Source organism: Mastigoproctus giganteus, chromosome 13 (genome assembly GCF_048544385.1).
Source record: "Mastigoproctus giganteus isolate SK-2022 chromosome 13, ASM4854438v1, whole genome shotgun sequence".
Taxonomy (NCBI): domain Eukaryota; kingdom Metazoa; phylum Arthropoda; class Arachnida; order Uropygi; family Thelyphonidae; genus Mastigoproctus; species Mastigoproctus giganteus.
Window position 1 is genome coordinate 14,965,953 of NC_143587.1, and position 15,094 is coordinate 14,981,046.

Sequence of the window (15,094 nt, forward strand, 5' to 3'; positions counted from 1 at the left end):
TATAGGCGTAAAATTGACTAAATCGATTTAATAAATTTAATGGACATCCTTGAATCTCAATATTGCAATTTCTGTAATAGAATTTCATGGTTAACTGAATTAAACCAAATTTCTTAAAGTTTGGTACCGTTCCAATCTTGCTGAATTTTAAGGTACACTAAAAGAGATATGGTCACATCAGTGGCCATATCTCTTTTAGGCCCATTAAGCTCATATATTTCTTTACCTCAAGAAGTGTGTGGCTCAATTGTTTACCTCCTATTGATGTCGATGTAAGGGCTGGGTTATCAGTTAAATTCTTTTTTATTTCGTACATTTTATTATTACTAGGTAAATCTGAACAGGATTTTGTTGAGACATTTTGGTTATGATTGTCCCCATGGTGGCTTGAAAGTAAAGTTCTTTACTTCCTATTATACCATTATGCAACAACTTGGAAAGTTTACTTTTAAAGATAATATTATACAAGGTGTATATGGAAAGTTTTAGGACTGAGTTTTTGTTTAACGATACTACTAGAGCTGTACATTGGCCACTGTTGAAGTTATTCACTATCCAGTCGGAACTGGAGCGCGTTTTAGAGATCCAAACCAGCGTGACGAAGGAGTTCAACAGGGTTCCACAAAATCAATTCAACAGGCCCATACACAAACTGTACGACCATGCAAAGAGATGTATCAAGTTACGAAGGATGTACTTTGAAGATTAAATTGTAATAATTTTGTTCCTTGTAATTTCGATTTTTATGAATGTAGTCCTAAACCTTTTCAGCCACACCTGTTGCAACGAAGGTAATTATTCGTTCATCTTGTAAAGTTTTAACAGCTGTGAGAGACAATGTATTTGAATTAGCATTCCAGATATCATCATTAACTGCAAATTCATTCGGTGCCAACTCAGAAACTTGTTCCTTGGTTCAATTTTACAAGAAAAGTCGTTATCTTAATTTTCAGTTTGTTTGTTCGCTGCATCCCCTTTAGGACGACTACATTTATAAAAGCCAAAGTTGGTGTAGGGCATTTTAAGATAGAATTTTATGCCACTGCATTTAAGACAAATAGATTGACTACAAACACTGCAAGCCAAATACACACACTGGCCAAAGAAATACGAACCTTTAATCACTGAGCCGCCTTTGCTTCGAATAACAGGAAGTGCGCGGCAACTGATTCTATAAGGAGTTTCGATGAGTATCAGTCTAATTACAACCAATCTTCCAGCAAAATATCGCGTATCTGAGACAAAGTTGAAGGAAGAGGACACACTCGGTGCCGAATAGCTCTCTCCACAATATCCCACACATTCTAAATGTGTGGGATATGGTGGAGGCAGGGAAGATGGGGGAAATCCGAGTCATGTTCTCCGAACCATTCTTGTACGATGCGCTGTTGCATTGTCATCCATAAAGCGGCCATCACCCTCGAGATGAAAGTGTAAAAATGCAGATTGCGGTGTATCTAATACAAAATTCAAGTATTCCCTAGATGACATCTGACCTTCCATCGGTATCAATCGATCTAGTCCGGCCAACATTCCCCAGAGCATAATACCACTTCCAGATGCTTGGGTTGTCTTAACAAGGCAGGTTCTTCGTGAGGTTCTCGCCACACTCTCTGCCTACCATCAGTGCAAAACAAAATGTATCGTGATTCGTCTGACCACATGACTTTCTTCCATTGTTCCACTGTCCAATCACGATGTTTTCGACACCACTTCGAGCTGATGTTTTTGTTTTTCTCTGAAGAAAGGCTACCGAATAGACAGGTGACTGTCAATGCCTAATTTCTTCAAATCCCTGAGAGTAATACTGGATTTTGAAATAAGGAAGTTCTGGTTTGGCTGAATTTAGATGTTATTTGCTGCACACTGGAGGTCCCATTTTTCCGTACAGTCCTCCCTGGAATACGATGGTTTCGCACTTGAAGCATTGTTGTTTTTCTGCCACATTTACTCCTTTCAGATGTGGAAAAACCTCTTGCTTTCCAATCATTAAAAACCTTTGAGATGAATGCTTTTTGAGAAACCAGTTACGTCTTTGGTTTCTTGAATCGTGGCGGCTGCTCAATGTGCACACAGAATTAGACCGTTTTCAAAGTGTCAGGAGTTTCCCCTGTTCTGACTTCGAAAATACTGTAGTCGAACAGCCTGTATAGTCTTTATACTCAAGGAGGAAACATGTCACCGTCCCACGTCACTTTTATTTGCATATATTTGCATTTCTTTTGTCTGTGACTGCCTTATGTAAAGATTCGTTTTTTTTTTTTTTTTTTTTGGCTGGTGTGTAGTCATTATCCTGCTTTTGCAATGGCCACAAGTGATTAATTTCTCCATCACGAATAATTATACGTTAATTTTTTCCCCATTTTCTTTGATGTAAGAAGACTAAATCAAAAGTCAAGAAAGTGCAATAAATTGTACATTTTCAAGATGATTAGAACAACTGCAATTAACTCTACAAATGTTACTTGAAGCAAGAACTTACCTGACGAGAACAGTTCTAATCACACTACGTGAGCTGCAGATCAAACGCAGTAATATTTACCAAGTCAAGACAATATGGCAGCCTAAATTTCCTCCGTATTATTTGTTTCAAGACTAAGGAATTCACAGGTAAGCAAGTGATAAGAGCGCCACCTCAAGACAATGAAGTAAAACTGAGATTAAAAATTCAGAAGGGAAGATTTTTATTGATTTTGAGAAAATTTGTGTACCATCTATCGTCTATCTAACGATGGTGGATGCCCTTTTTTGGACAGTGGAATCAACTCAAGCTCTTAACTTTCAGTTCAACTGTGGACACTCTTGAGTAAGGGCATGTAAGATCGGCAAAGTCATTTATCAATCAGCGTCAAACCAGAATGGGAGTATCAGGTCCTGCTGACTTCTTCCAGCGCCACCTTATGCTAAAATCGTCGGTTTCGGGATTTTAAAACTCGTACAATGCAAATATTGGGCATTGGCTTTGTCTCTTTGGCAAAAAAAATCTTTATGTATTTTGACATATCAGACGAAATAAATTTCTCTCTCACACCACAAGAGATTGGGTCTACACCAGAAACAGAAGTTCTATTGTGTCCACAACAGAAAATTGTTAGAAGCACCTTGAATAACTGCAGTGTGGTCCAGAAGGCATTTCTTCATATGCTTTTTAAGACGAATGTACCGGAGTTAACTTATGTTTCTTGCCAATCTTTACATTCCTCTAGTTTTTCCTTCTGCGTGAAATTTGCTCACATCCAACCCATTCCAACAATAGATGAAAAATCCCTCCCTCCAACCTAATTATTGTCCTATTGCACTTACCTCTACTATTTTCGAAGTAATGGTGAAATCCCTCAACCTCCAACTCTTAAACTATCTGCAAACTCTTTAACTTCTGGAAATTGATATCATCAATATCGATCCAACAGTGATGGATCGACATTGATGATATATTGGCTTCTGTTGATGATCATTGAACTGATTTGATGGAAACGTTTTGTGAAATCGAAACGGTTGCTCTTGGCACTCCTAACGCTTTTTATCGCGTTTGACAAAAAGGACTTCTAAACAAGCTACCATCTACCAAGCCACCAAGGTAAGTGGCTTTCTGCTTTCTTTCTCAAGTAATTCTGGCATTTTCCAAGGTTCATTTCTTTCTCCAATTCCTTTCACTTCCAGTTTGTTAATGACCTTCTTCCACTGACTGGAAGTCCTGTCCACAGTTTTGCTGATGACAGCAGACCGCATTCCACTTTTCAGTTATGTTTTTTTTTATTTATCTATTTATTATTATTATTTTTTTAGACTTAATAATATTTTGTCCATTAATTTTATTATTATTTTTTTATTTATTCCCCCTAAAATTGTTAAATATGCTAGTTCCTTGAGAACCGTTTATTTTTTTTTAATATGCTAGTCCCTTAGGGGCAGGATTCGTTTGTCTCCAGTTCATTAGAGACGGGATTTTAAACTGCTTGTACCCAGATTTGGGCTTCCTCGGTACTGGAACTGCTGGTATCCATTGCTATTACACTTTCTGCAGTGGATGCGGGATTCTTTGTGGTATTCACGCTTTTTCCAATGGGTGCTGGAAATATTACATTTAACTTAGTACGTCCATAGTTGGGCCTGCCTCTTCGTGGCGTGAACGGGTACTGGGAAGCAGCCTTCCTGGTGATCGCTGCTGCCTGGTAGCAAAGCGACCAGAAACAGCTAAACAACAACACACACACACACAACGCAAACATAACACTACACTCATTTCTGGCCATTGTACAGAGCACCATGGAAGACATGAACTAACGTTTAGTGGCCGCCTTGCGTAAGACACAACACATGTCCACATGTCCACATGACCCCTGTGCTGTTTGCCGTTTGGATGAACACACAGTGAAGCGCAATTTCCTCAAGTACTTCCACAACTGCCGCTTATGATACTTGGTATGTGTCATTTTGTCTGGTGACTCTTGGAATACCTGTGTTTGTTTCAACCTTCTGTCACAACTGCCTCTAGATGAATACAAATCTTTTTTGAACTCCCCTTCGTAAGCATGTGTACGTCTATTATTTCGTGTTATTAACTGCGATAAAAACTTTTTCTTATATTGATTTTTTTAAAAAAATCTAAAATACCCAAAACTAAAATGGGCCCCAAGGTGATTTTGAACCACAGACCTAAAAAGTGCAAGTTATTGGGACACGTATTTCACGTTTCTGCTATAATTAGTAAATAGTAAACATATAAACAAAATTGCCAATATTTCCACACTGTGTGGCAATCTGAGAAACCTTTCTGATACTTTTCCTGCTTGCGAAACACACAGAAACGCGCGAATCCATCAAGCAGTCCCAGAATTCTTATGACTCATGCTGAGTATGAAGAAACTGGTTCTTAAACTCTCCCTTCGCTTCTCTCCATCGGCTCATAGCATTAAAAAACAACAGGCTGCAGATATTTTACAGAAGGAGCTGATTGTGAAGTGTACAATATCCACTGGATGTCTTTCGTTATCCTCAGAAACCAACCGGTCCACTGACCCTTGTTTTAGGTAAGTGCTAATTTCTTAAGTGTGTTGTTAATTTTAACATCAGTTCCTGCTGGAGCCGAGATTTTCTCCTATGTTTGTTGAAGAACGCTCGCTCCACTGGCATACCTCAAGGCTGGTGTCTCAATCTTAGTAATCCTAAGATTCTTTTACAATATACTTACAGCTCCTTAATTTCTTCAATGATATACGTTGCCATGAAATCCTAAACTTCGAGCCTCGGTGTCTTTAACAAAATATTACCATTCTTTGTTTTCTTGGACTTCAAACAGCCGGATCTTCTCTTGGCAGGATTATGTAATTAAATCCCCTCTCACCTTTAGCAAATTGTACAATAATATCTGGCTTTCAACCTCGATTTGGACCAAGGTAGCTGGCATATTCCGCCTCAAATATTAGGATGGAACTACCTTTGATTCCTTTAGACTTCAGATACTTAAAGGAAACTTCTCGCTATTTCTTCGTCTGGAATTCTCCTTTTATCCTCTAGCTTAATGGGACAGCAGTAAACTTCAATTCTCAGACGCAAACATGTAATCAAACATGTAATCAAACATGTTTACTCCTAGTGGTGTGGAAGGGATGGAAAGCACATGTACAGATGGTGGATGAACTAGTTAGAAGTAAACTGCGCAGATGTGTTAGACCAGGGATTAGCCTGGAAACAAGGAAATTGGAGTGAAGATGGAGACTGGAATGAAACAAAAGGACGATGGGACATCAAAGAAAGAACATTGTATTTCCAATCTTGGTAGGATGTAGATTGGATGAATTATAGAAGTAGGTGGGGGCAAGAGGAAGTTGAGAAAATTCGAGGAAGCGTTATGAAGAGCTACCAGAGTGGGATACAGCAGGGCACTTGAAGATACTGGCAAAGTGGCAGCCAAGAGTACAGTGAACGGCCAAGCAACCGAGGGTCACGCTCTGGGGCGCTGCGCTAATTGAGAGGGCAGACTGTGACGGCAGAATTCTTGTGATATTAAGGAGGAAACAGAACGATGGTAACATATATGCTCACCCCTACAGAAAACTAGCAGCTTTGCTTAATACAAGTCATGATTTTTTTCTGATTTTTGTTTGAGTTAAACTAGATGTTGGGGTGCAGACATTTAAGTAGGCTGTTGGATTGAGAATAGGGTTCGAAAAGTGTTGTAAAAGGGAATATCAGATAAGGGATTAATTAAAAGTATGCGTGAGAGAAAGGTAAATGTCTTATTTACTAAAAGAAAAATTTCGTAGTCATAATCTACAGAGAACACTCGCTGCCTAGGATCCAAGGGAATTAAACGGATCCAGGGGGAAAATGCTTTAAACTCCTGTCAGAATAGCGTAAATGTGGGGACATAAATGGTTTCGAGGAGTATCCTGTAGTTCAGTAAGACAGAGGATTGAGGACACATATTATTAACCAATGAACTGAAAAAAAAAATGAATGAATTGACAGTTTTGCGCAGCTCAACAGGTGATGGCAATGTTCACTATATTAGAATTTCAGGTGCTAAAGCTGTCCATTTTACTGACAATATTTCAATTTTGTTGATGGAACTGAACTTTTTTAAAATATTAAAGAGAAATTATTTATTTATTTTCATCTGAATAAAGAAGGATTGTTTTCTGATTTTAATTTCTTTGCAGATTTCCATCTCAGAATACGAAGAGGAAAGAAACCATTCCGGGATATCACTGCCTGACTGCTAGGGGTTCTGTGACATTTCGTGATTCACCACCAGGTTGTGAAAAATGGTTTCTCCCCAGGAGGCACTAACAATAACGGTAATTATAATAACACTCGTGGCTTCTGTCACCGCTTTCGGATGTTGTTGCTCCCATTTCCTAAAACTGAAAAGAAAAAAAACAACAGGAAACAATTTTTGTGCCGTTTTCACTGCGAAATGTGGTGGATGCGTTGCTGGATCGGATGGAGGTGAGGTTGGATACTCAGATGGATGCCATTGTGAGTGTGGAGAAGGAGGGAGAGACAATGGCAGTGATGATGATGGTGGGGATGGAAGCTGAGAATGTGAATGATAGAATGAAATTCTTCGGGGAGAGTCATTGGAAATTCCAGGATTCAAGTCACTCTCATTGCAATGATTCCATTCCTGGTTTGTGTATTCGATGTCACCAGGAATCTTATGTCGATTAAAAGTCAAAAACATTCTTAATGTGAACTGTGACAGTGTATGTGGATCCATTCCAAGTCGGCAAGGGGAGGGAAGTGCTCCCCAGAGCACAGTTAACAACAGCCCCAAAGAACTGTACAGAGTTAAGATGCCGAAATGTTTTATCTTTGCGGAGTCGCAAAATCCAATAATTCTGGATTTATTGGACTGCACTAAGTGGACTCAAGTTCGAATAGCAAAGCTTAATAAACGGTACTCACTTAGATAATCTGCTGTTGTTACATGAAGTAGGATGGACATCCTCGCCAGATGAGGACCTCCCATCTGTTAAAATCTGTGATTCTAATATTGTGGTTTATAGTATCTGTAAATTTTGTAAATTCCTGCCCCTAACAATAAGGCCGTGATGGTCTTGCCCGTATTTGTTTTTGGGCTGTAAATAATTATTTATTTATAAACCAAACTGGTAAATATTTTTTACAACACTGATTTTTATTATTTATTGTTCACACTGAGCTTTATATTATAATTTTACAAATGCAGACAATTTTTGAATTTTCTATTAAATGTTATGTTTTAAATGAAACGTTTTCTGTTTTGTTTCTCGAGGTGAGCTGAACTGATACAACACACCTTTACATTTCAAACGAAGGATGACTTTAATAAGCAACCTCACGCGGTTTTAAATAAACACGAATACACTTTTCCCGTGGAGTGGGAAAAGTGTATTGCATCAAGGATTATATATTTATATGAAGCGCAAGTCCAATACCGAGGTTATGGTGTGCTGGAGAAGGTTGGGGTCCTCCAATCAGTTGTAAAATTTCTTCATTTGCAAGGCAAAGCAAAGCACATCCATGAAAAGATGAGGACGAGACATTATCTCATCTTAATTCCCTCTATAAAAAATATGACTGGATTGCGCACAGAATGAAACTTAGGAAAAGAATCTACACCAACAAGAACCAACAGTCCCCCATGACCACAGACATCTTCCTCGCGTGGGCTAACTCGCTCGAAACTAAGCCCCTGCCTGCCCCCAAACCCCTTTATTTGGGTTAATCCACCAGCTAACCACACATCACCGGATAAAACAGCCATCACAAAGGAACGCCTTACTGACGTCATCAACAGTCTTCCTAACAAGTCTACCACTAGCCCGGATGGATTCCTTGTTTTCATGATTAAACTATGCAATGTACATGTCATAGACCTCTTGCTTGACGCATTCAACTCCATCCTTGAAACAGGAGTTTACCCTGCCATCTGAAACATATTATGTTTCTCCCGTTCCAAAAAAGTCTAACCCAAAATCGCCTAAAGACTACAGACCAATTTCCGTAGGATGCACCTTCCTCAAAATCTTGGAAAAAGCAATACTCCCTGCTCTCACCCATCACATGTTCGGCCACAAACCTCCATACATTCATAGTGTACTACCTGGACGATCCACGATCACCAACCTCATGGACACACACTGTTCAGATTCTAGTTCCCCTTAGGAAACTCCTTCAGTCCAGGACCCTATGCATCAGAAATTAGAACCATAATCACCGCATTCTCTGCTCCAAAGGGCTCCCCCAAGGGGGGCGTTCTCTATGCCACCCTCTTCGCATCTTTAGAACCCTTCCTAGCAAACCATACTGATTTTACCACTTAAGCAGATGGTATTAAGTTCTTCATCATCACAAAATGTCCCCAGTCTCTCCAGTCCATTACTGTGAGCTCCAACCGACAGCTACATGAACTGGAAAATTACCTTCATGCGATTAGGCTCTCCATTAACAAAAAGAAAACTTCACAATTCTCTATCAAAAAGAAGAAAAATACCAACGATGTGAACTTCACTAGAACGAACTCTCCAGTTAAAAAAGTCACCCAACATAAGGATTTGGGTGTCACCTGGGACAAAGACCACACCTTCTTACCTCACTTTAATGCCATTCGAATGAAAACATATTCGGCTTTATGGGCTGTAAAACAGGAGATTTCGAACTTCTGTAAACCGCACGTTATCATCAGTTACCTTCTTCGATGCATAATCCCAATTCCTTTGTATGCCTCGACTATATGGTCCTCATCACCCTCATCATACCAAGCCAGGTTCCTTTCCCTGGAATTCTGGATTTTGAAATGGCTAAATAGGGTTGCCATGCAAACACCTACAATCTCAAAATCTGTTCTGGTCACCAATCTTAATACGATTCCTTGGAGGTATCACATCATCTCTAGGAACCTTCTTACCCTCTTTCAGTTTCTATCCGGAAAATTGAGCTCACTTGATATATGGGATATCATCTCCAGACCGTCCGACAGGAGAAGATGCCAGATCAACGCATCCCCATAAAGAAGCCGTGTAGCATGTTCTCCCTGGACAACCCGTTTCCACATAACTCCTTCCAAACATTGAATAGATTAGCCATAGACGTTGAGAAGCTCTGTATGGACAGAACCTACAGATCTTACATTCTTGCAGACATGTATGCCCACGACATGCTTTAGGTGGACTCTCTGTGATGCCGGCTATCCACGCTCTGTTGTATATGTTGTATCTTTATATTGATGTATCTTCACCAGAAGCTGTTTAAGGCCGTGTATTGTATCTGGGCTCTGTACACAATGCATTTGTCTGTCATTTATGTTTAATCTCTGTATGTAACTCGTGCCCTCTAGCTGCATAGCTGTAATTTCTTCGGAAATAAGTTGATACATGTATTAATAATAATAATAATGAACGCCATTTCTCAACCATTATTCGCCAAAGAGGTCTAAAGGGTACCTGGAAGGAAACTGCACGCATGAAGACAAACTTTAGAACCTGGTGCGAATCCAGTCTTCAAAATGGCATGAGTATATTTCTTATTCACGTTTTAATTGGATGAACACACAGATTATCAGATCAGAGAAATGCACAACTTCCACCGAAATCGGAGTAAACTGAGTGGACACAAATGATACCTACGAAGTAACGGGAAGGCCCACCTTTAGCATGGATAAGGACAGTCATACGGCGAGGCATTGAGTCCACTAGTTCACAAAAGCGTTCCACAGCTATTTGCATCCATGATTGCTGCACTGCTGTCTATAATTCCGTCGCATTCCTGGGCGGAGAAGTCAAAGCTCGAACGGACCTTTCCACAATATCCAAAATATGCTCCACAGGGTTCATGTCTGGTGAACGGGGAGGCCATTTTGTGGTGTTAAATGTGCGGAAGGCTCTTCGAACCAGGTACTAGTTACCACGGCTCTGTATGGAGGCGAATTGTCCTGCTGGAAGAGTCCATTGCCCTGTGGGTGCACGATGACCATGAAGGGATGCAGATGGTCTGCAAGGATGGAAAAGCTCTGCTTTGCTACCTGAGAGTCTAAAACGCTGATAAAACTGATACTCTGGTGACACTTAAGTCAAGTGGACCCAAGTTCGGCGAAGTCCGGACGGTCTGTGACAGACAAATCCCCAGCTTCCACCTTCACGATGGTGGGACTGTTAGTAATCCTAGGTATAACTCTCATGCGCAAGCACACTGTGGGTAACTACCCAGGTGTGAACCAACATAAGCAGGGATCGAGGTGTAGCACACACAACATACGGACGAATTACCCCCCCCCCCCCGTTTTACCAGGCAATACTATTACCGGTGCAATACCACCACTTTGCTTATTGGAGGTTTCAAGTGGTGGAACACATGTTTAGTCTCCAGAGAAACAACCCTTCTAAGTGCACCATCGAAGTGAGTGTCCTTTAGGCACCTTAGTTCACAACTTGGTGATTGTCTCTTCTCCAATGGAGCCTTTATCTCATGGCTATTCCCAACCTCGTGTTGGGAATAGCCATGAGATAAAGAATGCAAAATGGGATGACCTGCGAGACTTCTTTTCCTTGGTCGGATTACTGTTTCAAAACTTCTGATATCAACGTTTGTTCAAATCGTGTTAGTGAAATTATTCTTGTAGGAATGAATCCTTTATTCCACACTCCACTTTAAAATCTCGTCCTTTATTAAAACCTTGGTTTTCCATTAAATGTGCTTTATCTAAACCTTGGTTTTCCAATAAATGTGCTAAGGCTGTTCAAGAGAAGAACGTTGCATATCATAATTGGCTTGTTTCCAATTCTTCAGTTTCATTTTCCGCCTACACCAAAGCTTGCAACAATTGTAAAGCAGTTATTAATCAGTCTAAACTAGATTTTCAACAGGCTAAGAGTAGAAAACTTGCTTCTTGACCTAATAGTAGCCAAGCATTCTGTTCTCAGCTATTGACCGCAAATTTTACTCATCCCTGCTCCCACCTCGGTCAAAACCAGATGGTTCTGTTGTCACTTCAGCTAAGGACCTGTCAGCATCCCATTTTTTTTTTCCAACTCGTGCATTAATGATCTTTGGAAAACACATCCCACTATTACCAGCACGATCCATTTAAAGCCTCCTATGGTGTTCCGTCAAAACAATGTCAGAAGGATTTTGACGAATCTTGATGCTAAGAAAGTTTCAGGTCCTGATGGTATTTCTCCACTTGTTCTCAAAACCTGTGCCCCTGAACTTATTCCTGTTCTTTGCCGCCTTTTTTCACTTTCTTATTCCAAAGGTGTTTTTCCTCCTGCTTGGAAATTTGCTGATATCCAGCCAGTTCCTAAAAAGGGTGACAAATCCCTCCCATCCAATTATCGTCCCATTGCAATTACTTCTACTCTTTCTAAAGTAATGGAGAAATCAATTAACCGCCAACTCTTAAACTACCTAGAAACATTCTGTCTGATCAACGATCGCCAGTATGGATTCCGTCAGTGTCGATCCACAGGTGATATTCTGGCTTATGTTACCCATTTATGGACTAATTCAATGGAAAGGTTCGGTGAAACACAAGTAGTTGCTCTTGACATCTCAAAGGCTTTTGATCGTGTTTGGCATAAAGGTCTTCTAAACAAGCTTCCATCTTATGGTTTGCCAACTGTTTTTAGTAATTGGTTATCCAGTTTTCTCTCTGATCGCTCACTAAGGGTGATGGTAGATTTCTCTCTGTCTTCTAACTTCTCCACTAATGCCGGTGTCCCCCAAGGTTCAGTTCTTTCCCCCACTCTTTTCCTCTTGTATATTAATGACCTTCTTCCATTGACTGGAAATCCTATCCATAGTTTTGCCGATGATAGCACATTGCATTCCACTTTCCATTTTGAGAAACCTTGTCCTGCTCAATCAGCTTCATCTTTTGGAAAATCTGCTACCAATTCCTTAAATGCCGATCTTCAGGTAATTTTCCAGTGGGGCAAAGACAACTTAGTTGATTTCAACCCTTCTAAAACTCAGTCTTGTCTTATATCTCGCAAAAAGGATTCTTCTGCTCCTATGTTTATCTTTAGTGACACTCCGATTTCTAGGCAAAATGATATATCTCTTTTGGGGATTACCCTGACTTCTAATCTCTCTTGGCACAAGCACATTACAAATATTGCTTCCTCTGCATCTAAAAAAACTTGGTTTTCTCTTTCGCTCTCGGCGTTACTTTTCTTCCAAACAGCTGTTCGCTCTTTACAAATCGCAAATCCGCCCTGCCATGGAATATTGTTCCCACATTTGGGGTGGTGCCCCCAAAACCTCCCTCAGGCTTCTTGATTCCATTCAGAAGAAGGCAGTTAGGCTAATTATTGATTCATCTCTAACAGAGTCTCATCACTCTCTGTCTCATAGACGCACTGTTTCTGCTGCATGCCCCTTCTACAGATATATCCATGGACACTGTTCTTCTGAATTGACTTCTATAATTCCCGCTCTCTCTTTCAAAACAGTCCAACCACCCAACGTACATTTACTGTCCAACTTAAAACTCACAGAACCAACTTTTCATCTTCCTCGTTTATTCATTCAATTGCAGTTTTCTGGAACAACCTTCCTTCATACGTATTTCCTGAAAATTACAGTCTACAGAAGTTCAAGTCTAATGTCAACAAATATCTTCTTTTGTCTTCTCAACCTCCAACCCAAGTATGGTACTAAGTACTATACGTTCTAACACCTCTGGTGTTTCGGGTTTTCATTAAAAAAAAAAAAAAAAAAAAGAACAGAAGGTGTCCTGAAACTTGTGTGCAAGGTTTCAGCCATCCTCTGATTGATCGTTCCGTAGATGGATCTTTCTACAATTCCGGTTGAAAACGTCTGTTTACCGTCAATAATTACAGTTTTTGAATGCATAATTCATATCAGGCCATTTCACTTTATCGAAATTAAGCTTCTGTTTTCGATCCACATCCGTATCTTTAATTGAAATCTTCTTAATGGAAAAAAAGCCATTGGATTGTGGCCTGATTTGAAAAGTTTTGTATACTTGCAGATCTCCAAAGGAAAGTTGATGAATATTAAATCCAAGTAGTTTTCATTTCTGGTTGGAAATTTGCAGTTCTGATTCAAGTTTAAAGAAAAGAAATTTTTTTGGAATCTACCTTTCAGTGTCCACGCATTACTTTGATTGGCATTACATCTGCTGTAGGCATGTGGCATATTAAAGTCCCCTAAAACAATTAAATGGTCCAGTCCCAGGTGCTGATCAAAAATTTAGTCGATGGTGTTCTCAAATTTAGTCATAAGTTACCAGTAGGTAGTGGAAGGCAGAGAAGCATAACATAGCTTGTCTATCTTCCACAAGAGCCGTTGAGGAAAAATACCTTCATGTTAACCAGAACTTTAATTTTGGGGATAGGAATCTTTTTGCAGATGTTGATGAGCCCACCGCCTTTCTTATCCGGTCTCTCCTACGAATAACATCAAATCCCGGTGGGACCAATTCACTGTTCTTAACAGCTTGGGTGAACCATGTTTCCACTAAAAAATAAATACCATAATCTTCTTGTAATACAAGGGAAAAAATATCTTTAAAATTGGTATTGTTCAGTCATTACACATTTTGATAATAACATGGAAACTTGTATCGTAAATGATTCTTATATCCAAATTAGACCTAAGATAGCAATAATTCGATCATTCAAGCATAACATGTGACCTGGATTCAACTGGTCAACAACGGCATAAGTCACTTTCCACTACACCAAAGCATTTAAAATTTCCCTTGAGTCCATGACCAGTCATTAAATTCACCATATTGGTCTCCAGTACGCAACATGGTCTTTTCTTAAGATCAACCTTAGTGATAAATCTGTTAGTGCCCCCCCCCCGTACCCAGATATTCTTGATCCCAGGATCCTGCCATAATCTAAAGATACTTTGTGTTATTTTATTCCTAACTATTTTTGTGGATGGAGGTGGAGACAATGGCTGTATTTATGGTGGGGATTGAGGAAGATGAAGGTTTAAGTTATAGAATGAAATTCAGCGCTTCAAGGAGAGTCATTGGTACTTCGAGGATTCAAATCAATCTGATTCCATTTCTGGGGTGTATCCGATGTCATCAGGAATCTTATTTTGATTAAAAGTTAAAAACATTATTAATGTGAACTGTGACGGTGCAAGTGGATCCATTAGAAGTTGGCAAGGAGAGGGAAGTCCTGTCCAGGACACAGTTAACAACAGCCTCAAAGAACTGTACATAGTTGAGATGATCTAAGCGGGAGTCGCAAAATCCAGTAATTCTGCTGTGGTCTGAATGCCTTCAGGCCACAGTTGTGTGGTTGACTACAGAACTTTTACTACAGAACATTTACAGACAATATACAGGGAGCATCATGTCCTTAGTCGCCGCTGCTCCAAAAACCAAACAACAACAGTAGAAGGAATTGCGCAATTCTCACCTGGAAAATCCACAAATAACCTGTGTGGTAAGACGAGTATCTCTGTCCATAACTGTACTCTCGGTGGCTTTCTCGACAATATTATGCTGGCAATACCTTTACAGAATTCTACGTAAATAAATCTGATAAAGAGATATTCTCACTGCGTGTTGCACTTCGGCCATCCCCAACACGAAACCGTCTGCCAAATCTCCATGAACCATCGT

General features: G+C 39.9%; 1 long non-coding RNA gene across 2 annotated transcripts in view; it reads right to left on the reverse strand.

Moving 5' to 3' along the window:
* The window catches only part of LOC150075782 (uncharacterized), a 56,056-nt gene that overhangs the window by 735 nt on the left and 40,227 nt on the right, over positions 1-15,094 (reverse strand). The window contains exon 1 of one of the 2 annotated variants that reach the window (XR_016547851.1): positions 2,483-2,578. The exons of the other annotated variant lie outside the window; for it this stretch is intronic. This is a non-coding gene — a long non-coding RNA (uncharacterized LOC150075782). Of the gene's footprint in view, positions 1-2,482; positions 2,579-15,094 lie in introns of those variants that run through there. 2 annotated transcript variants of the gene reach the window in all.